Source organism: Sminthopsis crassicaudata, chromosome 1 (genome assembly GCF_048593235.1).
Source record: "Sminthopsis crassicaudata isolate SCR6 chromosome 1, ASM4859323v1, whole genome shotgun sequence".
Classification (NCBI taxonomy): Eukaryota; Metazoa; Chordata; class Mammalia; order Dasyuromorphia; family Dasyuridae; genus Sminthopsis; species Sminthopsis crassicaudata.
The window spans coordinates 625,459,291-625,485,462 of NC_133617.1; the positions used below are offsets into that span (position 1 = coordinate 625,459,291).

The 26,172-nt window shown below is 35.0% G+C and overlaps 1 pseudogene; it reads right to left on the reverse strand.

The window, feature by feature from the left end:
• Positions 1–12,526: 12,526 nt before the first annotated feature.
• LOC141551254 (HAUS augmin-like complex subunit 8 pseudogene) lies at positions 12,527–13,834 on the reverse strand (annotated as a pseudogene).
• Between the last annotated feature and the right edge of the window lie 12,338 nt (positions 13,835–26,172).

Sequence of the window (26,172 nt, forward strand, 5' to 3'; positions counted from 1 at the left end):
CTGATTATGATGGCTTGTACCGTTTCTTCCTGCCCAAATTAAGGAGAAGCCTGTTCATCTTGTGCAAAGGTATTATTTGCTTCATCCAACTTGTGACACTGCTGACATATTGCTTATTCACTGGAATTATTCTATATTTGGTGTATCTATTTTGGATTGACTTGACATCTAGCCCTATAAAAATAGATTTGTAGAAAATGTAGGCATCTCAGATAATGAGGTCCACTTTATTAGAGGGGAGCATAGAATCCTTTAATTAAGTGCCACTGGTTCAGACCTTGCCTCAATCTTACTTATTATAGGTGGGATAATTTTAATTTTTACACTATTAAAGTAGAGATGAAAAGTTTTGGAAAAAATAAATAAATAGCACTCTTCTCACTAAATTTTCTTTTGCTTTAGAAAATGTATTTATTTTTCACAAACTTATTTATGTTAGTATGCAATGGACTTATTATTTTAAATGAATAAATAACTATGGGACATTTATGTGTTAATTTGTAATATGGTAAATATAAATAATTAAAATTCACATAAACAAAAGCTCTTAGGGGTCCTCAATAGTTTTTAAGAGTGCAAAAATTTTGTGAGACCAAAAAGTTTAAGAACCTAAGCTTACAAACGGGCAATTTACAAAGGTAAAAAGCCAGGTTTGGGAGGAAGCACAATGATGCACTATTTGTGGAAGTGTGAATTGATCTTCCTGCTTTATAAAGCAATTTGGAGCTATATCTAAAAGAGTTACTAAACTGAGCATACCCTTTAACCTGGCAAATACTACTACTGTATCTATGCTCAAAAGAAATGAAAGAGGAAAAGATCTATATTTATAAAAATATTTTTGTTATAGCAAATCTGGAAACTGAGGTAATTCCTATCACTTGTGGAATGGTAGAACAAATTATGGTACATGAATGTAATGAATATCTTATGATTTAAAAAACACTGAAGAGAATAATTTCAGAGGAACCTGGAAACACTACTATGATTTGATGCAGAATAAAGTCAGCAGGATAAGGAAAAAAATTATGTTATGAAAATCATAATTTTAAAGCTTTTTAAATTTTCAAAACACATATAGATAATTTTAATTTCTCCTTATTTTTTATTTTTAAAACATATGCATGGATAATTTTTTGGCATTGACCCTTGGTAACCCTGTGTTCCAAATTTCCCCCTTCCCCCTACCCTCTTCCTTAGAGGGCAAGTAATCCAATATATGTTAAACATATGCAATTCTTCTATACATATTTCTAGAATCATTATACTGAATAAGAAAAATCAGATCAAAAAGGAAAAAATAAGAAAGAAAACAAAATGCAAGCAGACAATAACAAAAAGAGTGAAAATTCTATGTTGTGATCCACTGTTATCACAGTCCTCTCTCTGGGTGTAGAAGGCTCTGGTCATCACAAGTTCATTGTAAGTGGTAGCAATCATCTTATTGTTGAAGATAGCCACATCCCTCAGAATTGATCATTGTATAATTTTGTTGTTGCTGTGTACAATGATGATAACCATATTGTAACAACAAACAATTTTGAAAGACTTGATAACTGGTTAAATCAGCAATCAATCATGGCTACAGAGAATCAGTGAAGAAGCCCAGTGTTTTATGATCTTCATTCTCAAAGAGGACTATTATATTAGGGAAGTTCACTTAATTAGTAAATTGGATTTAAGTAAGAGAGGGCCATGTGGTCACTTTCTTTTCCTGAGTCATCTGGGTTCAATGACAAGATATAGATCAGGATGGCTCTCAATACAGTGGGAGATTTTGACCTTTTTAAAATCATGTCTTGCTTTTTCCTCTTATGGCAAATTTCTATAATTAGAGAAAGTTGTCGGTAGAAGCCATGTATCCCAGGAAACACAATGATTTTCTACCTTAGATCTTAAAGATCCTTTCTTTGACATACAATTGCATAAAGATTCACAATTTCCTTTTGCTTTTGAAAGGGCAAATCCAGGGAAACATAAAACTTACAAGCTAACATGGGCAGTCATGTCTGTGACATGGAGGTAACTCAGAGCTTCTATGACAGCCCCCAAATATTTGGCCAGGCCCTAACTATCCAATATATAGATGGTAAACCGAACCTGAGAGGCTTCTCTGGCTATAGCCATAAACACCCCTTAATTTCTAGGCCTTCCGCAAGGCTATGAAGTTCCTTTGTCTAAAGGCCCATTTTGTTAAATCTTTGAATCGATTTGTTAAATATTTGAACCATGAATCAACTCCCATCTACCATTTTCTCAGAGGAGAGAAAGTAGAGGATCTTATCACTCCTGAACCTTCCTCAGAGAAACAGCTGGAAACTTTCTTAGTTATGGCTAGATAACTTTTTTGTTGTTGTTGTTGTTGTTGTTTGTTTTGTTTGTTTGTTTGTTTGTTTGTTTTTGCCAAGCCCTCTGTGATTCTATATCAGGCTCTGACACAATTCCCCTGGAATGAATCTTGACTCAGCTTCTGGAAAACTATCCTAGACTCCTTGCTTATTTCTCAAAGAAACTTGGTGTCTTTGGGGTGACCCTCCTGCCTTAGAGCTAGCTGCCACAGCCTTTCTAATTGAGGAAGCCTTTAAGCTCACCCTGGGCCAACCATTGAAGGTTCTAACTCTTCATAAGATTGAGAACATTTTAGCTTTAGAATTGGGAAAAGAATGACAGTGAACATCTGTACTGACTCCAAGTATATTTCATGTTTTGCATGCTGATGGGGCTATATGGAAAGAAAAGGGATTTTTGACTGTAAAAAAAAAATTTCCATCATTAAATATTCAGGGGAAATTCTACAATTATTGCAAGCTGTCCATGGACCTGGAGATGTTTCTGTTATGTTTAATAAAGACATTAGAAGATGGATTCACTTCAGGTCAAGGGAAACAAGCTTGCAAATTCAGCTGCCCATGCTGCTATCTGTTTGCCCCTGACCATAGGACCTTTAATTCCCCAGTTCCCCAACTCCTGCACTCCCTCATATACCTCTCAGGAATGAGTCCTTGCAAAAAAAAGGAGGTGAGTATACATTTCTCCTTTTGGGTGGCCAGCCAGTGGAAACTTCATCAAGCTACTCACTTAGGGAAAATGCTTTCCAATCCCTTGTGAAACCTATCTTCACTGATCACAAGCTAGGAGAAACAATTGAATGGGTCTGTCAGGTCTGCCCACTTTGTGCCAAGTAAATCCTGAAAGGGCTATTAAACCCCCTCATTCTGGAGTCTATGTGGAGGAGGGGTACATATTTAGGGAAGTTCTGGCAGAGAGATTTTATACATATGTCTCCTCTCAGGAACTTCAAACTGCTTTTAATTTTTGTTGACATCTGTACTAATTGGGTAAAAGCCTTCTCTTGTAAGACTGAAAAGGATCGGAGATTTTGCTGAAGGAGATCACATACACTTCCATTCTGCATATCACCCTCTCTGTTCAATGCTTAATGCCTTTTAAACATTATGGTGCTTTCACTATAGGCCACCTAAGCACTCCTTTCATTTATATAGGGCCACACTGTTCCATCCATTGTCCCTACTCCTTTGAGGAAACAAAGAGAATTTTGGGAAAATGTTCTTTGGTATTTATCCTAGGAAAGGCTGTCTGAATGTGAAACATTCATGATAGCCTCATCTATCCCACCAAATCTTCATTTGGATGGGGTTTCTGGTCCCTGTCCCTAGTAACCCCCATTCTACTGCACTTTTAATTATTCTTTTTTTTTTTTTTTCCTCATATTTGGCTCCTGCATTTCTAATCAACTTGTGAGAGTTGTTTCTTTCAGACTCCAAGTCATGAAATTCCAACCACCTGGTGAACCTGAATATGCTGACATTCAGCACTGGATACTGCTGCCACCACTTGCCTCCCCTCTTCAGTGTGGACTCCACTACACAGGGCCAGCTCTATGCCCCTTATCAGCCTGAAGCTTCTCCAGAAGATGTGACTTTTGTCCCTTTGTCCCAAATGAATTTGGGGTTCAAACTTCTTGAGAGGAGAATGAATGGGGTACAGCTTCTAAGGGAAAATATAGCAGTAATCCTAAAGTCCCCTGAATTTAGAGTGCTATTGTTCTAACAATCTGTTTGTCAATGATTCTAAAGTTTTCCTGGCCTTAGGATAGACCTAAAAACATTACTGACTGTTAGTAATCTGTTCATCAGTAATAACCAAGTTCCTGAAACAATAGTGAGTAGATCACCCCTTAAACCTACCTGTAGCCATAAAATTAACAAATAATAATATGAAGCTCTGACCTCCCTAATTTTGTTTTATAAATTTATCTTCTTTCTCCTGGTTCTTGGTAAATCCTTTTGGAACTTAGCCCACTTCAATGGTAATGATATTACAATAAACTTTGTCCCTTGACTTGGACATGGATTTAAACCTGGAAATTCTTTTGTGATACCTTGTGATATCAGTCCAACCTCTTGGAGTCTCCTTTTTGAATCTTAACATTCTGTCTCATTCAAAAGGTAAGGTCTAGCCTACTTGCTATTGAAAAATGATCCATGTGACATTTTTGGCGCATAAAAGCTATGTCATCAAATACTTTTTTTGAATAATGGGAATCCACTGAGCATAATTGAGCAAAATGATAGAAAGAAAGTAGATAGAAATTTAATCTAAAATCAGAGTATGCATCATTTTAGTATTAATAAATTAGAAGAAAGAAGCCCATTTAGGAGACTGCTAGTGGTGGTACAAACATGGTAAAATGAAGACTCAGGCTCAGTTCATGCATGGTGGGAACAATAGCCTAATTTCTTCCTCCATGTAAATTAAGGTAGTTTTCCTTAAAGATAATAATACAAATTCAAGCATTCTCAAATACCTATTGTTGAATATCCGCCTCTTACGGCTAAGTAAATTTTATTTTATTCACTGTAGAATGACCTATGAGTGTCTTATTTTATTCTGATGTGGAATCTAAACTATCAGGGGACTGGCCTGAATCAGATCCAACCAAAAGCAATATGAAAGTATGAATAAAGAGGAGAGCATTGTGACCAAAGAAATTAAAAGAACATTTTATAATTAGCATGATTTCATGATGGATTGGATGTACAGGTCATAGATGACCCTTGCAATTACAATACTAAGTAGTTCAGGAGAACTACTGTTATTATATGTGAAAAGTTAAAGGAGTTCTACTTTGAGGAGAGAAAGAAGTATGAAATTGTTTTCTCAAATATAATTATAAGACTCTGCTTATTTTCAGCATATGCATATTTGGATAATGTAACATAACATCCTACTTTAATAAGATATCGAAATTTACTTCTTTTGAATGTTCTGCCTTCAGCATCATTAAATAATATTTATGGATTCTCTTGAGGAACAGATTAATGGCCTTTGAAGATTTCTTCCAACCCTCTGGTTCATAATCCAGGGAATATTTCAGCCTTATGTTTAGTAAATCATTTGTTGTTTTTAACTATATTTGAAAAAAGAAAAAAATGGAATTAAATCCTTTTTCTCCCTTCTTGAAGCTAAGTAGCTATTGAAACATTTAGGATGAGTCACATATCTTATTTTCCTATACAATCTTTTCTCTTTGTATTTACAAATTTGCTGTTTCTTGAATTCTCTTTAGAGATTGAAATGAGGTGGCTGATAAATATTGTTTTGCAAACACAATAACAACATACCCAAAATACAAAATTCTCATGATTCAGGGAAGGAAAAACAAATAGAATTCTTTTTTTGTCTTTGTTTATAAAATGAGTTTGTACAGTGCTTAGTACCGTGACTAGAACATAGCGAATGATTAACAAATGTTTGTTGATTGACAAATGGAAAGGTTAACTAGAAAATATTTTATTCTTTTACATTTTAATCCTAAATCTAATTTTCATCATTGAAATATTTGTGGAAATGTGAAGGAAGATACTTTCAGGAAATACCTAATCCAGGATTGTTATGCCAGCTCTGAATGAGTGGAAAAAGCTTTAGTCAGTGGTCAGCTTGGTTAGTGGCTTTCCTCTAAGTATACTATGTTGCCTAAAGATATTTGATTAGAACCTAAAGTTCTGCATTTCTCTCTTATCTCTGCAACTGACTGAATTCTGATTGCTCTAAAATGTCCATGTCTTTTTAACTTTCTGATCATCTCCAGGCAATGTCACACACCATCATTATCATTCCCATCTCTACTTACTGCTCTCTTCTTCCTACCAAAACATTGGACTTCATCCCTGGGTTCTGATAAATAAAGTTTCACCTTATCTTGTCTAGAACTCAGACATTTCCACACCCTGCCTTCTACCCCTCAAAAGCTTAGTCCAGCTTTCCTTTGTACATTATCTTCCCCAAGTAGAAATAAGGTACTTAAGGATGGAGATTATCTCTTGTTTGCTTGTATGTATATTTCCAGTGCTTAATACCATGTCTGGCATATTGTAAATGTTTTTTTTTTTTTTTAAATAAAAAAGCTTCTTCCTTCCTTCCTTCCTTCTTTCCTTCCTTCCTTCCTTCCTTCCTTCCTTCCTTCCTTCCTTCCTTCCTTCCTTCCTTCCTTCCTTCCTTCCTTCCTTCCTTCCTTCCTTCCTTCCTTCCTTCCTTCCTTCCTTCCTTTCTTTTTTTCTTTTTTCTTTTCCTTCCTTCCTTCCTTTTTCTTTCTTCTACATCAATATCTATCATGTTTATCCATCCTTTTTTCTTATTTTATCAGCCTTGTAAGATAAAGATAAAAGGCTTCCCCCCCCCCCCCCATCCTAACCTTCAATAATGTATTGAAAAGATGGTTGAAAGCGTTTTTAGTTGTTTGGAAAAGGGAGTTGCATACATCTACAATCCTACATGGCCTCTCAACTGAGATTAACATAAACTGATTTGGGAATGAGTTATTTGGTTGATAACCCTAGAATTTTACTCTGTTCTAATAGAAACTAGACTTATACCTTATTTTACAGTGAGTAATTTTCAGGAATTAAGTCATTCAAGCAGGGCAGAAGACGAGTCAACATTTAGTATATGGGACCAGAAGCAATTGCATTCCTGAATTTTTAAAGTCTTTGTTTAGCTTAAAAAGCATATATATATATATATACATATATATATATATATACATATATATATATATATATATATATATATATATAGGCTTAGCATACAGGAAAAATATAATGATGTCTGGGAATATTATTCTTTACTGCAACACTGAATTTTTAAAGATTCCCTGACAATAACATTTTAAATCTTTGCTGTCTAGACTAGCAAAGTGAGTCTGTTCTAGGAAGATTTATTTAAAAAATAAAAAAATTATGATAGATGTTATTTTACTGCAGAAGGCAGTGAGGCTTTAAAAGAGAACAAGATTCTGGGAGCTTAAGGATTTACATGCTTATTTGTCTAGCTTGATAATTTTGGGTAAATCATAAAGTCACTGAATTTCAATGTCAATAAGAAATGTAAAAGATCCTGTAGTGAATAAAACTGCCCTCTACAACATAGTCAACAGCTGATCATCCATCCTTTATGTGAAAGCATAGGGAGGGGCATCCTACTATTTCCTGAGAGAGTCCATTCTACTTTTAGATAATTTGGGTTTTAGGAAACTTTTCGTTCTATAATCCATAGTGTAAGGTTTTTCCAAAATCTCAGCCTATTCAGAGCAAGTCCAAACTCAGGAGCTGTTCCTCCAACCCACCAAGTTTTATATATATAATTCTCTTAGAACTATTCATATATACTTTGCATAGATTTCCATAAATCTTGATCCTTAAAACAGGATCCTCAGCTCTTATACAAACACTCAAATAACTCATTATATAAGCACTTTAAGTAGGAGACAACTTAAATTTCACCTTCAAGAAAAAGCAAATAAATTAAAAGACTCAAAGTAATCTGTAGACACATTCAAGTAAGTGGCATTTTCTTGACTCTAGGTCCAGTGCTCTATCCAGGGCAGAAACCTTTACCTTCCCCTATGAAAATTATTGCTTTCAATATCCCTTACTAAGCCTCTGTTCGTTACTATGTCATACATAGCAAAAGAGTAGAGTATATATACTTGGAGGTATTCATCTTGATTTTATTCTCAAAATAGATGGAAGAGAAGATATGAATGTGAAGAGTGCCACAGATAGTGGGTTTCCTCTGGACTAAAGGGTCTTATACCTTACCAAGAGTTTGCCCACTATCAGTAGTCTTGTACATCAATGAAGGTAGTAAATATGATAAAACCTTTAAAATAAGATGTAATTAGCACAAATTAATTAATATTAAATGAAACACAAGCAAAATGCAATTTTTTTTTTCCTAGAACAGTTTGCTCTCTCTGCAGTCTATTCACCCTGGAATATTCCTCTTCAAGGTCCTTTCTTCTATCATTGGTGAATTTATTATTATTTTTTTAATAATGGAAAGGCTTAGGCAGATCTGCCTCCATTATCCTCCAGTATACATTCATGAATTTTTGGACTTCAAAACCATGCACCTGGCACAAGGTACCTTCTTTCTTCACCCAATTTCCCCATTAAAATGTGCATACCCTGAGAGAAAGAACTGTCTTTCTTTTTCCTGTATTTATATCTATGATATTTAGCAGAATGCCTAACACATACTTAGTTAGTGCTTAATAAATGCTCATCTTTTCCATTCTTTTCTCTTTTCTGCTGTCATTTGTAGGCAGCTGTGAAGCAAAGCCAATGAGTACAATAACCCAGAATTTTAGCATAATTGTATATCAACGATTGCAGCACACAGATAATTAGTTAAATACATTATTCTCTACATTAATAATTCATAAAAATCAATATTATATTAGGTGGAGGGATGTAGAGCCAAGAAATCTGATTTCCCTTGGCTACTTTTCTGACTATAGTAACATCAAAAATAGCTGCCCTCATTGATTTCTCCAGACAAGACTTTACCCACTGTCTTTTTTGTAAGACATGGGAGACACTGTCATAGGACTGGCCAGCACGGCATGCCCACATCAAAGAAAGCCTTGAGTTCTATGAGCAAAGACGAGTAACAGTAGCACAAAAGAAATATGAGATGTGCAAATCTACAGAGTTCTTCATCCCAAATGTTCAAAGAGATTACTTGTGAGGTCAACCAAAAAAGAGCTCCAGATCTCTCTCAAAGGAATAAACTTTTAGTAAAACCTGTTATGTGTCTGTCCCTATGGTAAGCATTTTCTTTTTTTATTAAGTTTATAATAATAAAATTATAATTTTTGACAGTACATATGCATGAGTAATTTTTTATAACATTATCCCTTGTATTCATTTTTCCAAATTTTCCCCTCCCTCCATCTACTCCCTCCCCTAGATGACAGGCAATACCATACATATTACATGTGTTACAGTATAACCTAGATACAATATATGTGTGTAAATCCAATTTTCTTGTTGCACGTTAAGTATTGGATTCCGAAGGTATAATTAATCCGGGTAGAAAGACAGTAGTGCTAACAGTTTACATTCAATTCCCAGTGTTTCTTCTCTGGGTGTAACTGTTTCTGTCCATCAGTGATCAACTAAAAGTGAGTTGGATCTTCTTTATGTTGAAGATATCCACTTCCATCAGAATATGTCCTCATACAGTATTGTTGTTGAAGTGTATAGTGATCTTCTGGTTCTGCTCATTTCACTCAGCAACAGTTGATTTAAGTCTCTCCAAGCCTTTCTGTATTCCTTCTGCTGGTCATTTCTTACAGAGCAATAATATTCCATAACCTTCATATACCACAATTTACCCAACCATTCTCCATTTGATGGACATCCATTCATTTTCCAGTTTCTAGCCACTACGAAAAGAGCTGCCACAAACATTTTGGCACATATAGGTCTTTCCCCCTCTTTAGTATTTCTTTGGGCTATAAGCCCAGTAGTAGCACTGCTGGATCAAAGGGTATGCACAGTTTGATAACTTTTTGGGCATAGTTCCAAATTGCTCTCCAGAATGGCTGGATTCTTTCACAATTCCACCACCAATGCATGAGTGTCCCAGTTTTCCCACAGCCCCTCCAACATTCATCATTATTTGTTCCTGTCATCTTAGCCAATCTGACAGGTGTGTAGTGGTATCTCAGAGTGGTCTTAATTTGCATTTCTCTGATCAGTAGTGATTTGGAACACTTTCATATGAGTGGATATAGTTTCAATTTCATCATCTGAGAATTGTCTGTTCATATCCTTTGACCATTTATCAATTGGAGAATGGTTTGATTTCTTATAAATTAGGGTCAGTTCTCTATATATATTGGAAATGAGGCCTTTATCAGAACCTTTAACTGTAAAAATATTTTCCCAATTTGTTACTTCCCTTCTAATCTTGTTTACATTAGTATTGTTTTTACAGAAACTTTTTAGTTTGATGTAATCAAAATCTTCTGTTTTGTGATCAATAATGATCTCTAATTCTCCTCTGGTCATAAATTCCTTCCTCTGCCACAGGTCTGAGAGGTAGACTATCCTCTGTTCCTTTAATCTATTTATGGTCTCATTCTTTATGCCTAAATCATAGACCCATTTTGATCTTATCATGGTATATGGAGTTAAGTGTGGATCCATATCTAATTTCTGTCATACTAATTTCCAGTTTTCACAACAGTTTTTTTTTAAATAATGAATTTTTATCCCAAATGTTGGTATCTTTGGGTTTGTTAAACACTAGATTGCTATAGTTATATCCTTTTTTGTCCTTTGTACCTAATCTGTTCCACTGGTTAATTGGTCTATTTCTTAGCCAATACCAAATGATTTTGGTGACTGCTGCTTTATAATATAGCTTTAGATCAGGTACAGCTAGACCACCTTCATCTGACTTTTTTTTCATTAATTCCCTTGAAATTTTCAATCTTTTATTCTTCCATATGAATTTTGTTTTTATTTTTTCTAGGTCATTAAAATAATTTCTTGGGAGTCTCATTGGTAAATAAATAGATTAGTTTGGGGAGTACTGTCATCTTTATTATATCCACTTGGCCTATCTGGGAGCACTGAATGTCTTTCCAATTATATAAATATGAATTTATTTTTGTGGCAAGTGTTTTGTAATTTTGTTCATATAATTCCTGACTTTCCTTTGGTAGATAAATTCCCAAATATTTTATACTATCGACAGTTATTTTAAGTGGAATTTCTCTTTGTATCTCTTGCTGTTGCATTTTGTTGGTGATATATAAAAATGCTGAGGATGTATGTGGATTTATTTTGTATCCAGCAACTTTGCAAAAGTTGTGAATTATTTCTAATAACGTTTTATTAGAATCTCTGGGGTTCTCTAAGTATACCATCATATCATCTGCAAAGAGTGACAGTTTGATTTTGTCATTACCTACTCTTATTCCTTTAATCTCTTTCTAAACTCTTATTGCCGAGGCTAGCATTTCTTATACAATATTGAATAGTAAGGGTGATAGTGGGCAACCTTGTTTCACTCCTGATCTTACTGGGAAAGGTTCCAATTTATCTCCAATACATATTATGCTTACTGAGGGTTTTAAATATATGCTCCTGACTATTTTAAGGAATAGTCCATTTATTTCTATACTCTCAAGCGTTTTTAGTAGGAATGGATGTTGGATTTTATCAAATGCTTTTTCTGCATCTATTGAGATGATCATATGATTTTTATTAATTTGATTATTAATATGCTCAATTATACTAATAGTTTTCTAATATTAAACCAGCCTTGTATTCCTGGTATAAATCCCACTTGGTCATAGTGTATTATCCTGGGGATGATTTTCTGAAGTCTTTTTGCTAATATCTTATTTAAGATTTTAGCATCAATATTCATTAAGGAAATTGATCTATAGTTTTCTTTCTTAGTTTTCAATCTACCTGGTTTAGGTATCAGTATCATGTCTGTGTCATAAAAGGAGTTTAGTAGGAGTCCTTCATCACCTATTTTTTCAAATAGTTTATATAACATTGGGGCTAATTGTTCTTTAAATATTTGGTAGAATTCACATGTAAATGCATCTGGTCCTGGGGATTTTTTCCTGGGGAGTTGATTAATAGCCTGTTCTATTTCTTTTTCTGAAATGGGACTATTTAAGCAGATTACCTCCTTCTCTGTTAATCTAGGAAGTCTATATTTTTGGAGGTAGTCATCAATTTCACTTAAGTTTCAAATTTATTGGCACAAAATTGGGCAAAGTAACTCCTTATTGTTTCTCTAATTTCTTCTTCATTAGTGGAAAGATCCCCTTTTCATTTTTAAGGATAACAATTTGATTTTCCTCTTTCCTTTTTCTGATCAGATTTACCAAACGTTTATCTATTTTATTGGCTTTTTCATAAAACCAACTCTTGGAGGAGCCACAATAAGGATAATCCAGGATCTAGCAGCGTCTACATTAAAAGAACAAAGGGTCTGGAATATGATATTCCGAAAGGCTAAGGAACTTGGTATGCATCCAAGCATAACTTACCCAGCAAGAATAAGCATCGTTTTCCAGGGAAGAAGATGGACATTTAAGGAAATAATTGAATTCCATCTATTCTTTTTTTTTTTTTTTTTTTTTTTTTCATGTCAGGAACTTTTATTTTTGATACCCAAATCTCTCACATAATAGAAGACAAAAACATTTATTTAATACACATTGATTTAAAGTGCTATGTGTTCTGAATGTCCCAAAAAGACAAAAATGTGCTGTCAACAGGACTCAAGTATTTATGCATAAGGTAGAAAAAAATATAAGAAAACAAATACAGCAAAAATGTGTCAGAGACAACTTATTGTTGATGTGATAAACCTAAATATATAAGTATCCATTGAGCCTTCAGTTGTCTTTTGGAGCATCCTCTGAATGCTGTCGATTAAAATACCACTGGCTTAGATTCTGTGTGCCTTGAGTCTCTTCCCAGACTTCTTGGTTAGTTAAGGCAGCTTCTTTACTGACTTCTGAGGATAAGTTAAGCACGTGGGCAAAGCTCCTTTTGAGTTCTAGATCCTTTTTTTTCACTACTTCTTTAAATTCATCCAACACATCAAATACTTTAGCATGCTGCTCTATGTGGTCAGTTGTAACTTCTGCCAACAAGTTTTGTGTGAGAGATAATTGGTGCTGCAAATCATCTAAAAACTTGTCCCTATCTCCTTCCATGTGAATGGATTTCACAGGTAATTCATGTCTAGTAGAGTCCAGTGCAGTTGCAAAAGTTTTATAGTCCTTCTTAAAATTCTCAGACATTGCCACAAAGGGAGCAAGCAATTCACTCTGAGTAGCAAGTGTGTCCACCATTTCCTGTTCATTTTGATGAAAAAGAAGTTTGCGTTTTAATTCCTGCACTTTTTTTTGCACTCTGTCCTTTTCTTCTCATAGCATGATGAGATTTTTTTCTGCTTTTTCTTTTGTTACAGCAAAACGTTTATTCATCTTCACTGTCAGAAGAGTTAGAAGTAATGTCTGTGACTCCATCTTTCTGATATCTTCTGGGGAAACTATGTTGCGGTTTTTTGATGGTTGTGGTTTTTTGGTGTTGGAAATTTGTCCTGTATTAGCTTTATTGGCTAATTGTGGAGTCCTTCTCTTGATACTTTTATCATTAATAGCAGAAAGATCCAGATCAGGAGGTGCAGTTCTGTGTCCATCTAACAGAGTTGATTGCAAATCATTCTTTTCAATTTGATTATCTTTGCAAACCTTCTGAGACACATTAGATTTTTTTCCACTTTCAGTCTGTTTCCCACTGGAATTGTTGACTGAAGTATCTGATGCAAGTGCCTTAACAACTTTTTTCTTTTCACATTGCAAATATCGAGACTCTACTATTCTTCCAGCTGGCACTCTTCTCCCTTTACCCTTGGGGTTCACAGGGGCACTGGGTCCGGCTTCGCTGAAGGACTTCCCTGAAGGCCTGAAACGGGATTCCGCCATTTTCCCTGAATTCCATCTATTCTTAATGAAAAAACCAGACCTACATAAAATGTTTGAGCTTCAAATACAGAACTCAAGAGATTTCTAAAAAAGTAAAAAGAAATCTTGAGAACTATACTTCTGCCAAAAAAATTATGTAAAGAACATATCTACAATTTGTCTTAGAAACTAGAGGTGGAAAGGAAATTATATCATAAAAAAGTGTAAAGTGGTGGTACTACATCTCATGAAGAGGCAAAGGTATCCTATTATATCTGAGAGAAAGAAAGGAGGGAGATAAACGTAGTGTGTATCAATAGACATATTCGATTTGTGGTGAAACTTCTTCCACTTCATTGAAAAGTGAAAGGGAAGGAGTAAGCTAAGGGGAAGGGAATACAGAAATTTCGAGGAAAAGGGGTAAAATAAGGGGAGGAAATTTAAAGTGGGGGAGGGATACTAAAAAGGGAGGGCTGTGAAAAGCAAGTGGTGTTCATAAGTTTAAAACTGGGTAGAGGGGTAAGAGGGAAGGAAAGGAGAAAAGCATAAGCAGGGGTTGACAGGATGGCAAGCAATATAGAATTAGTCATTCTAACCATAAATGTGAATGGGGAAAACTCCCTCATAAAGAGGAAGCAGTTAGCAGATTGGATCATAAGTCAGAATCCTACTATATGTTGTTTACAGGAAACACACCTGAAACAGGGTGATACATTCAAACTAAAAGTAAAAGGGTGGAGCAGAATCTATTATGCTTCAGGCAAAGCCAAAAAAGCAGGGGTAGCCATCCTCATCTCAGATCAAGCAAAAACAAAAATTGATCTAATTAAAAGAAATAAGGAAGGGCATTATATCCTGCTAAAGGGTAGCATCAATAATGAAGCAGTATCAATATTAAAAATATACGCACCAAGTGTGCAGCATCTAAATTCTTAAAAGAGAAATTAAGGGAGCTGCAAGAAGAAATAGACAGCAAAACTATAATAGTGGGAGATCTCAACCTTGCACTCTCAGAATTAGATAAATCAAACCAAACAATAAATAAGAAAGAAGTCAAAGACGTAAATAGAATACTAGAAAAGTTTGATATGATAGATCTTTGGCGAAAGCTAAATGGAGAAAGAAAGGAGTATACTTTCTTCTCAGCAGTTCATGGAACCTATACAAAAATTGACCATACACTAGGACATAAAAACCTCAAAATCAAATGCAGTAAGACAGAAATAGTAAATGCATCCTTTTTAGACCACAATGCAATTAAGATTACATTTAATAAAAAGCCAGGTGAAAATAGACCAAAAAATAATTGGAAACTAAATAATCTTATACTAAAGAATGATTGGGTAAAACAGCAAATAATAGACATAATTAATAACTTCACCCAAGAAAATGACAATAATGAGACATCATACCAAAATGTGTGGAATACAGCCAAAGCAGTAATAAGGGGAAGTTTTATATCTCTACAGGCCTACTTGCATAAAATAGAGAAAGAGAAGACCAACGAATTGGGCTTACAACTAAAATTGCTAGAAAAGGAACAAATTAAAAACCCCCAGACAAACACAAAACTTGAAATTCTAAAATTAAAAGGTGAGATTAATAAAATTGAAAGTAAAAAAACTATTGAATTAATTAATAAAACTAAGAGTTGGTTCTATGAAAAAACCAACAAAATAGACAAATCCTTAGTAAACCTGATTAAAAAAAGGAAAGAGAAAAAGCAAATTGTTAGTCTTGAAAATAAAAAGGGAGAACTCACCACTAATGAAGAGGAAATTAAAACAATAGTTAGGAGCTACTTTGCTCAACTTTATGCCAATAAATTCGATAACTTAAATGAAATGGAAGAATACCTTCAAAAATATAGCTTGCCCAGATTAACAGAGGAAGAAGTAAGTAGTCTAAATAGTCCCATCTCAGAAAAAGAAATAGAACAATCTATTAACCAACTCCCTAAGAAAAAATCCCCAGGAACAGAAGGATTTACATGTGAATTCTACCAAACATTTAAAGAACAACTAACTCCAATGCTATATAAACTATTTGAAAAAATAGGGATTGAAGGAGTCCCACCAAAATCCTTTTATGACACAGACATGGTACTGATACCTAAACTAGGTAGATTGAAAACTGAGAAAGAAAACTATAGACCAATTTCTTTAATGAATATTGATGCTAAAATCTTAAATAAAATATCAGCAAAAAGACTTCAGAAAATCATCCCCAGGATAATACACTATGATCAAGTAGGATTTATGCCAGCAATGCAGGGCTGGTTTAATACTAGGAAAACTATTAGTATAATTGACCATATTAATAATGAAATTAATAAAAACCATATGATCATCTCAATAGATGCAGAAGAAGCATTTGACAAAATCCAACATCCATTCCTACTAAAAATGCTTGGGAGTATAGGAATAAATGGACTATTCCTTAAAATAATAACGAGCATATATTTAAAACCTTCAGTAAACATCATATGTAATGGCGATAAACTAGTACCTTTCCCTGTAAGATCAGGAGTGAAACAAGGTTGCCCACTATCACCATTACTTTTCAATATAGTACTAGAAACTCTAGCCTCGGCAATAAGAGCCGAGAAAGAGATTCAAGGAATTAGAGTAGGAAATGAGGAAATCAAACTCTCACTCTTTGCAGATGACATGATGGTATACTTAGAGAACCCCAAAGACTCTGCTAAAAAGCTATTAGAAATAATTCAGAATTTTAGCAAAGATGCAGGATACAAAATAAATCCACATAAATCCTCAGCATTTTTAATACATTACCAACACAATCCAACAGCAAGAGATACAAAGAGAAATTCCATTCAAAATAACGGTTGATAGTACAAAATATTTGGGAATATATCTACCAACGGAAAGTCAGAAATTATATGAGCAACATTACAAAACACTTGCCACAAAAATAAAGTCAGATTTAAATAATTGCAAAGACATTCAGTGCTCTTGGAGAGGCCAAGCGAATATAATCAAGATGACAATACTCCCTAAACTAATCTATTTATTTAGTGCTATACAAATCAGACTCCTAAGAAACTATTTTAATGACCTAGAAGAAATAACAACAGAATTCATATGGAACAACAAAAGGTCGAGAATTTCAAGGGAAGTAATGAAAAAAAATTAAATGAAGGTGGTCTAGCTGTATCTGATCTAGAACTATATTATAAAGCAACAGTCACCAAAACCATTTGGTATTGGGTAAGAAATAGACTAGTTGATCATTGGAATAAGTTAGGTTCACAGGGCAAGATAGTGAATAAAAATAGCAATCTAGTGTTTGACAAACCCAAAGATCCCAAATTTGGGGATAAGAATTCATTATTTGACAAAAATTGCTGGGAAAACTGGAAATTAGTATGACAGAGACTAGGCATGGACCCACATTTAACACCACATACTAAGATTAGATCAAAATGGGTCCAAGATTTAGGCATAAAGAATGAAATCATAAATAAATTGGAGGAACATGGGATAGTCTACCTCTCAGACTCGTGGAGGAGGAAGGAGTTTGTGTCCAAGGGAGAACTAGAGACCATTATTGATCACAAAATAGAACATTTTGATTACACCAAATTAAAAAGTTTCTGCACAAACAAAACTAATGCAAACAAGATTAGAAGGGAAGTAACAAATTGGGAAAACATTTTTACAGTTAAAGGTTCTGATAAAGGCCTCCTCTCCAAAATATACAGAGAATTGACTTTAATTTATAAGAAATCAAGCCACTCTCCAATTGATAAATGGTCAAAGGATATGAACAGACAATTTTCAGATGAGGAAATTGAAACTATTTCCACTCATATGAAAGTGTTCCAAATCACTATTGATCAGAGAAATGCAAATTAAGACAACTCTGAGATATCATTACACACCTGTCAGATTGGCTAAGATGACAGGAACAAATAACGATAATGTTGGAGGGGATGTGGGAAAACTGGGACACTAATACATTGTTGGTGGAGTTGTGAAAGAATCCAACCATTCTGGAGAGCAATCTGGAATTATGCCCAAAAAGTTATCAAAATGTGCATATCCTTTGACCCAGCAGTGCTACTCTTGGGCTTATATCCCAAGGAAATACTAAAGAAGGGAAAGGGACCTGTATGTGCCAAAATGTTTGTGGCAGCCCTTTTCATAGCGGCTAGAAACTGGAAAATGAATGGATGTCCATCAATTGGAGAATGGTTGGGTAAATTATGGTATATGAATGTTGTGGAATATTATTGTTCTGTAAGAAATGACCAACAGGAGGAATACAAAGAAGCTTGGAGAGACTTACATCAACTGATGCTAAGTGAAAGAAGCAGAACCAGAAGATCCTTATACACTTCAACAATGATACTGTATGAGGATGTATTCTGATGGAAGTGGATATCTTCAACATAGAGAAGAGCTAATCCAATTCCAATTGATCAATGATGGACAGAATCAGCTACACCCAAAGAAGGAACACTGGGAAATGAGTATAAACTGTGAGCACTGTTTTGTTTTGTTTTGTTTTGTTATTCTTCCCAGATTATTTTTAGCTTCCGAATACAATTCTTCCTTTGCAACAACAACAACAAAGTTCAGTTCTGCAAATATATATTGTACCTAGGATATACTATAAAATATTTAATATGTATGGAAATGCCTCCCTTCTAGGGGAAGGGGTGGAGGGAAGGAGGGGAAAACCTCGGAACAGAAGGGAGTACAAGGGATAATGTTGTAAAAAAAATTACCTATGCATATGTACTGCTAAAGAAAATGTTATAATTATAAAAATTAATTTAAAAAATGCTTAATAAAAAAAAGAAAAAAAAAACAACTCCTGGTTTATTTATTAATTCAATTGTTTTTTATACTTTCAATATTATTAATTTTTCATTTTAATTTTAGTATTTCAAGTTTAGTTTTTGTTGGGGTTTTTTAATTTGGTCTTTTTCCAGCTTTTTAAGTTACAGGCCCAATTCATTGATCTTCTCTTTCTCTATTTTTTTTTCAAATATGCCTCTAAAGATATAAAGTTTCCCCTTATTACTGCTTTAGCTGCATCCCACAAATTTGGTATGATGTCTCATCATTGTTATTAACTTGAGTGAAATTATTAATTGTTTCTATAATTTGCTGTTTCACCCAGTCAATCTTTAAAATGAGATTATTAAGTTTCCAATTACTTTTTGGTCTATTTACACCTAACTTCTTAATGAATGTAGTTTTTAATTGCATTGTGATCTGAGCAGAAGGCATTTACTATTTCTGACTTCCTGCATTTAATTTTGAGATCTTTATGTTCTAATATATGGTCACTTTTTGGATAGGTTTCATGAACTGCTGAGAAGAAAGTATACTCCTTTCTATCACCATTCAGTTTTCTCCAAAGTTCTATCATACCTAGTTTTTCTAATGTTCTATTTACCTCTTTAATTTCTTTCTTATTTGTTTTGTGGTTTGATTTGTCTAATTCTGAGAGTGAAAGGTTGAGATCTCCCACTATTATAATTTTGCTGTCTATTTCTTCTTGCAACTCTCTTCACTTCTCCTTTGGGAAGTTAGATGCTTTACCACTTGGTGCATATATGTTTAGTATTGATATGGCTTCATTGCTTATGCTACCTTTTAGCAGGATATAATGCCCTTCCTTATCTCTTTTAATTAGATCAGTTTCTGCTTTTGCTTGATGTGAGATAAGGATGGCAACCCCTGTTTTTTTGGCTTTACCTGAAGCATAATAGATTCTGCTTTAACCTTTTACCTTTACTCTGTAAGTATCTCCCTGCTTTAAGTGTGTTTCCTGTAAACAACATATTGTAGGGTTCTGACTTTTGATCCAATCTGCTATCCGCCTCTGTTTAATGGGAGAGTTCATGCCATTTACATTTACAGTTAAAATTAATAATTCTGTATTACCTGCCATCATATTATCCCCTGGTTATGCTTTTTTTTCCCCTTGACCCCCCTGAACCCCTTCCCCAGTATTTAATTTATAGATCCCACTTGTGATATGCAGCATTCCCTTTTTAGTATCCCTTCCCCTCCCTTTTAAGTCCCTTCCCCTTTCTTGTACCTTTCCCTTATTCCCCTTTTCCTTTTCCCTTTTCCTATCCCCTATTTCAATGAGATGAGAGAGTATTTTCTGAAAAAAAAATATGTCAATTATTTACCCTTTGAGCCAATTCTGATGAGAGTAAGATTCACTCAATGTTTCTTCCCCTCTCTAAATTCCCTCAGATGTGGTAGATTTTCTATGCCTCTTCCTGGGATGTAGTTTCCCTCTTTTTATCTCTCCTTCACCTTTTTCTGATACTATCCCCGTCCTTTTACCACTTCTGTTTTTTTATATTATATCAATAAAATCAAATTATTCATGTGGATTTTCTATATATCCACAACAGAGATACAGTTCTCAAGATTTCTTTTTACCTTTTTCTGCTTCTCTTGAGTTTTGTGGATGTAGATCAAATTTTTTGTTTAAGTATGGTTCTTTTTCTTAGAAGAAATGGAATTCCTCTGTTTCATTAAATTACCATCTTCTTCCATGGAAGAATATACCAAACTTAGCTGGGTAGTTTATTCTTGGTTTCAATCCTTTTTCTTTTGCCTTTTGGAATATTTGGTTCCAGGCCCTTTGATCCTTTAATGTGGAGGCAGCCAGATCTTGTGTGACCCTTTTTGTAGCACCTTGATATTTGAATTGTTTTTTTTCCTAGCTCCTTGAAGTATTTTTTCCTTAGTTTGGTAGTTCTGCAGCTTAGCCACAATGTTCTGTGGAGTTTTTTAGGGTCTTTTTCAGAAGGTGTTCGATGAATTCTTTCAATGCCTATTTTCCCTTCTGTTTCAGTTATCTCTAGACAGTTCTCTTTGATTATTTCTTGTAAAATAGAATCTAGGCTCTTTTTTTGATCATAGTTTTTGGGAAGTCCAATGATCCTCAGATTATCTCTCCTAGATCTATTTTCCAGGTCTATAGATTTTCCCAGTAAGTATTTGACGTTATTCTCCAGCTTTTCATTTTTTTTATTTGTTTGTTTTGTTTGATTGATTCTTGGTTTCTCAATAACTCATTCATTTCTATTTGTTCAGTCCTGATTTTTAATGAGTTATTTTCTTCATTCACATTTTTTAGTTCTTTTTCTATATGCCCAATTGAGTTTTTAAATGAATTATTTTGCTCTGTTGAACTTTTTCCATTTCACTATTTTTTTTAGTGAATTATTTTCTTTTTCCAATTCAGAAATCCTACTTTCCTGTGATTTTTTAACCTTTTGTAATTCACAAATTTTGTTTCCCTGCACCTCCTATGAATTCTTTATTTTTTCCAACTCAAATTTTAGGACATTGTTATTTTGTATCATAGCTTCTCTTTCCTTTCCCCATTTTTCTTCAAACTCTCTTAACTTTTTACTAGTCTCTTCTAGGAGAGATTCATGTGATGGAGGGCAGGTATCATTCCCCTTTAGGGTGTTATCTGGAGACTCTCTGCTGTTAGCCTCCTCTGGGTTGGATACCCGCTCTTTCTCTGTATACAAGGTGTCAATTATTCTTTTCAGCTTCTTACTCATTGTTAAAAATCTGTGGAGGTCTGCACCTAGGGTAAGAAATTTATTTACCAGCTTCCTCCCAGACGGATGGATGCAGCAATCCTTTGTCTGAGCTAAGAGAGAGCTCTAGGAGAGAGTTCCCTTTCCCCCTCCCCATAAATGCCTTTGAGGTGATTAGCACTGCTGCAGCTTTGAGGATTCCCCAGGGAAGGACCCCTGTGTGGCCTAGCGACTGCCTTGAGGTTTAAGGCTGAACAGTGAAAGCATCACAAACCCCAGCCAAAGCCTGCTGTAGGGCCGTGGATATTAATTAGCAGCTGATATGAAAAGCCCCTGCACTCAAACTGGAAGTGTCTGCCCGGAAACCTCAGTCCCTTCTTCAAAGGTTCCGCTTCTCTGGGGATTCTGCTGCTGCTAGAATTCCACTGCCTCAGGTTGAGCTCTGCACTATGTGGATTAGAGGCTACCCCAGGCTATGTCCCCTGCTGTTCAGACTCTGAACTACCCCAAGGAGAAGCCCTGGGCAGTAGAAGGCAGCTGCACAAAAGTGTTGAGATTGGTGTTAGGTCACTTCTGGATTGGGGTGGATTTATGACCTGGCTTCATATTTTAAAGTAGTTTGATTTCTCTTCTGATCTGCTGTTTTACGAGCAGAGAAGAGCTATCAGCCTGTGCCAGATTCCTCTATCTTAGTGGCTTCTCTGATCCCAGAGTTCTCCTCAGCCCAATCAGCACAGTGTGCTAGCACCTAACCCTGTCTGTGCTGATCTTTTTTTCCTCCCTCGGAACCGACCTTTCCTGTTTAAATTCCAGATTCTCTTCCTTTATTAAGTTGTGCTTCTAATTCTTGTGGTTTTTATCAGTCCAGCATTATTTTTGAGGCTTAAAAATTCGCGTGTATCTTCTCTGCCATCTTGGTTCCTCCCCTGCTAAGCATTTTCTAAATATTATCTCATTTGATCCTCACAATAACCTTTTGAGCTAAGTACTGCCATTTCCCTCATTTTACAGTTGACAAAAATGAGGAGAACAGTGATTAATAATCCCAGGCCTACACAATAGTGTCTGAGGTCATATTTTAACTCAAATCTTCCTAACTCCAAACCCAGTGATCTATTTACTGGGCCACATTGCCATTGTGATAAGCTGAAATTATAACATAATCAAGGCACTATTTCTTCTATATGTTGACTTCTTCCAAGAGATATTTTTCCCTTCAGGGATTTCTCCCTAAAGAGAATCTGGAACTAAGTATCTTTTTTTCTAAAAGCTAGAAATCAGAAGATCAGTGTCGCTTTTCCCACATTCTAACCAACTCTGCCCTTCATGCAAGCACAGAGCATTAAGGAATCAGTCTCCAGTAACAAAGAGTTTTGCACAAATGGGATCAAGCCCCTGATGATATTCACATGGAAGTAAATACAAAAGGTGAATATTACAAAATAATGACAGAGAGGACACTGACAGCTGGGATGGTGACATTATGTTATTTCAGTTGGGTTTTGGAAGGATATAAAAATTTCAAGAGGTAAATAACATTCAAAAACAAAGAGATGGGACACAGAATATCCTGTACTAAGGAAAAGAAAACAAACCCATGTCGATAGAGAGTAGAAAGTGTGAAAAAAGAGGGATGATGCAAAAATCAGTTGAGAAATTTAGATTAGTGACAAAATTGTGAAGGGTTTCCAGTGTCCATTTATCTTTAAAGGCATGGATTTGACTATTGGATTTCTAAATCATTGAGAAAGAAAGCATATGGATATTTGTTTTCAGCATATCTGAATGTAGTGATGGTGATATTCTTTTGAGACAGGATGATTTGAATTCTGATTCCTCAGCAAATTTTAATAAGAGTTGATAAAAAGAGTAATCCAGGGCCAAAAACTGAAAAAGATGTTGCCATGCTAGTATTCCATGGCCAAAGGTATAACATAGGGAGAATCTTATCTCTTGCCAGACCAAGCCAGTGTAAAGGGCTTTATGCAGTGACAAGCTTTGGATCAATCTCAAAATTTCATTCCAGCTCCAAACTTTCTATTTTTATGAAGGCATACTATAATGAAACACAATCTAGAAATTGTTTAAACAAATCAGTTGTCAAAAATTATATAGTGAAAGAAGAATTTCTATACAATTGCTTGTAGTTTAGTAAAAAAACAATAAGCTGTTTTTTGTTTTTTTTTTTTGAAACATTCAGTGGGAAAATTCTTGGGAGTTGGAATGGTCTTCAAGCTGAGCTATTTGTGTTGGGAACAAGTGCTTACTGGGAAGTTGTAAATAGGATTCTTGTTAACGTGTAGATTAAACAAGATGGCCCCTGATATGCCTCCAATTCCACAATTTCGTATGACTATGATAAATCTAACAGTCATCTGTCAGACAAAGAGATACTCTCTGATACACAGGCCACAAGAATTTGTTCTCTTTCACCTGATACAATAACCATATTTCCACTGATTTTTGTGGGAATAAGGAGCAAGGAATGGGGAAAGAGAGCCAACTACCCCAATCAAACCAAAGGAAGCAGACATATTCAGTTGATCAAATACTCTTGATTAAATTCTTGCATTGTGCCATGCATTGTGCTACATACTGGGGATACAAAGAAAAGCAAATTATAGTCCTTGATCTCATGGAGTTCATAACTTAATGTATAAACTTTTAAAATGCTCTGGTAAGCACTGAATTTCAAACCTTTTGAAAATATAAAAGTTTTTTTTTCTGCAATAATTCTTAGCTCTTTGATTCTTCTGTTGAAATGCTAAGATTTTTGCTTAGTTGTAATACTATATTTGGAGATGAGGTAAGAGTGTTGTCATTAAGAGATCTGACTCAGCAGCACTTGGACAAAGGTCAAATCAATTTTTCTATAAGCAATATTGAGATCCCAACTAACTCAATTATTAATGCTAAGATGTTTCACTCTTCCTAACAATAGTTAAAGAGTTCCTGTAACAAAGATATTTGCTTTTCTGGCCAAGTGATAGTTATACTAAAACATTTATATTCAATTCCTTTCATGTAAGGTTTGTATTAATTATTATTATGTTGATGATCATAACTCATGCTTATATAAGACTTTAATATTTACCAATAACTCTCATCACAGCAATCCTAATAGTTATTAGGAAAAAAGTCTAGGGTCTTCTCTTAAGGAGCTTCTGATCTAATGGCATAAGATAACACACAAAATGAAACTGAAAAATTTAGGTGGAAGATACCAAATGTGAGGGTTTTGGGGAGAAATCAGTCAAAGAAGTCCTAAAGTAGATGACAAATGAAGAGATGTCTGTGCTAAAATCCCTCTTATTCATTCATTCATTTTATTTATTCATTAATTTAGTTAGTTATTCACTTAGTAGTATTCAATCTAACATCTATCTATTTATTTTTGGTTTTTGATTTATTAACTATTATTATTATTATTGTAAGGGTTAAAAAAAGTGTAGGAGCAAGGAATGTAGCTAAAGGGATGTGGGAGGCCTTGGGGTATGAGAGGTACCAAGGTGTAGGTGAGTTCTATGTGGAGGTGGGGCATAGTCCCAAGAGGTGGTGTTTGACCCCATGTACCATGTCTCCCTCCTTAGTGCTCTCAAATTCTAGCACACCTCCTTTCCTATTCTTGGGCTATCCCATTATGCCAGGTTCCTAGAGGATCTCCCCTTCCCCCAGATCCTCAGGGGGATATAAGTATGTGCTATCTAAGAATAAAGTTCTCTTTTGCTTAACCCCTACCTCTTGGTGGTCTGTCTCTTTGTTATCCAGGTTGGTGCCTGAAGACTGGCAAGTGTGGCCTAGCTATGCCATGATGGACAGGCATTAAGAGTAACTCAAAGGGGAAACTATAAGGTTAGGGTAGCGTTAAGAGATGATACAATTATTATTTATTTATTTTTTGCTGAGTCACTTGGGATTGAGTGAATTGTCCAGAGTCACACAGCTTAGGAAGTATTAAGTGTCTGAGGTCAGATTTGAATTCAGGTCCTCCTGACTTCAGGGCCATGCACTATCTACTGTCTATTGAGGTCCCCTCTTTAAATGGAAATTTTGGAGTTCGTGGCTCTATCTCCAATCAGAGTGATAAAATTGAGAAAAGGTGGGAGTACCAAAACTGACTGGAGCTTTTAAAATGATGAAACTTCTTGGGATGCAGTGGATAACTCAAAGAAGTTCCAAAGTAATGTATCCAGATGGGAAATGAATATTTTAGCAAATAAAGAAAAGCTGATGTAGAGGCAGGCTGCTCAGGCCTACAGTGTGAGCTCCAATTAAATTGATCTATTGGTAGGCATTGTGTTAATTTATTGGCTCCACCACACTGTGTTTACCAAGCCCTGGCTTGAACTATTTTTCACAGAACTAATGATTACTCACTCTTATTCTCTGGACAATCACCTCGGCTCTCTGACCATGACAAGTAAGGCTTCTGAATCATAACATAAATTTAGATTGGGAAGAGACTTCACAAGTTTTCTGGTTTGACTCCCTCATGTTTCAGAGAAGTGCCTTATCAGAGACCAAAAGAATTAAAATTATGATTCAAACCCAAGGATGCTTTCTGGGATCTTAAACTATGGGTCATAACCTCATCTGGGGTCCCTTAACTGAACATAAGGGTTGCAAAATTGTGATTTATTGTTAGTAAATTTTTTATATGTATGCTCATTTTATACACCTGTATGCCTGGAATCAAACAAAAATTTCTCAGGTGAAAAGAGATCATGAGTGGAAAAAGTTAAAAAGCCCTGGCCTATAGGACAATTGCAGGTAATAATGGCTGATGTATTATTTCCACTGATCTGAG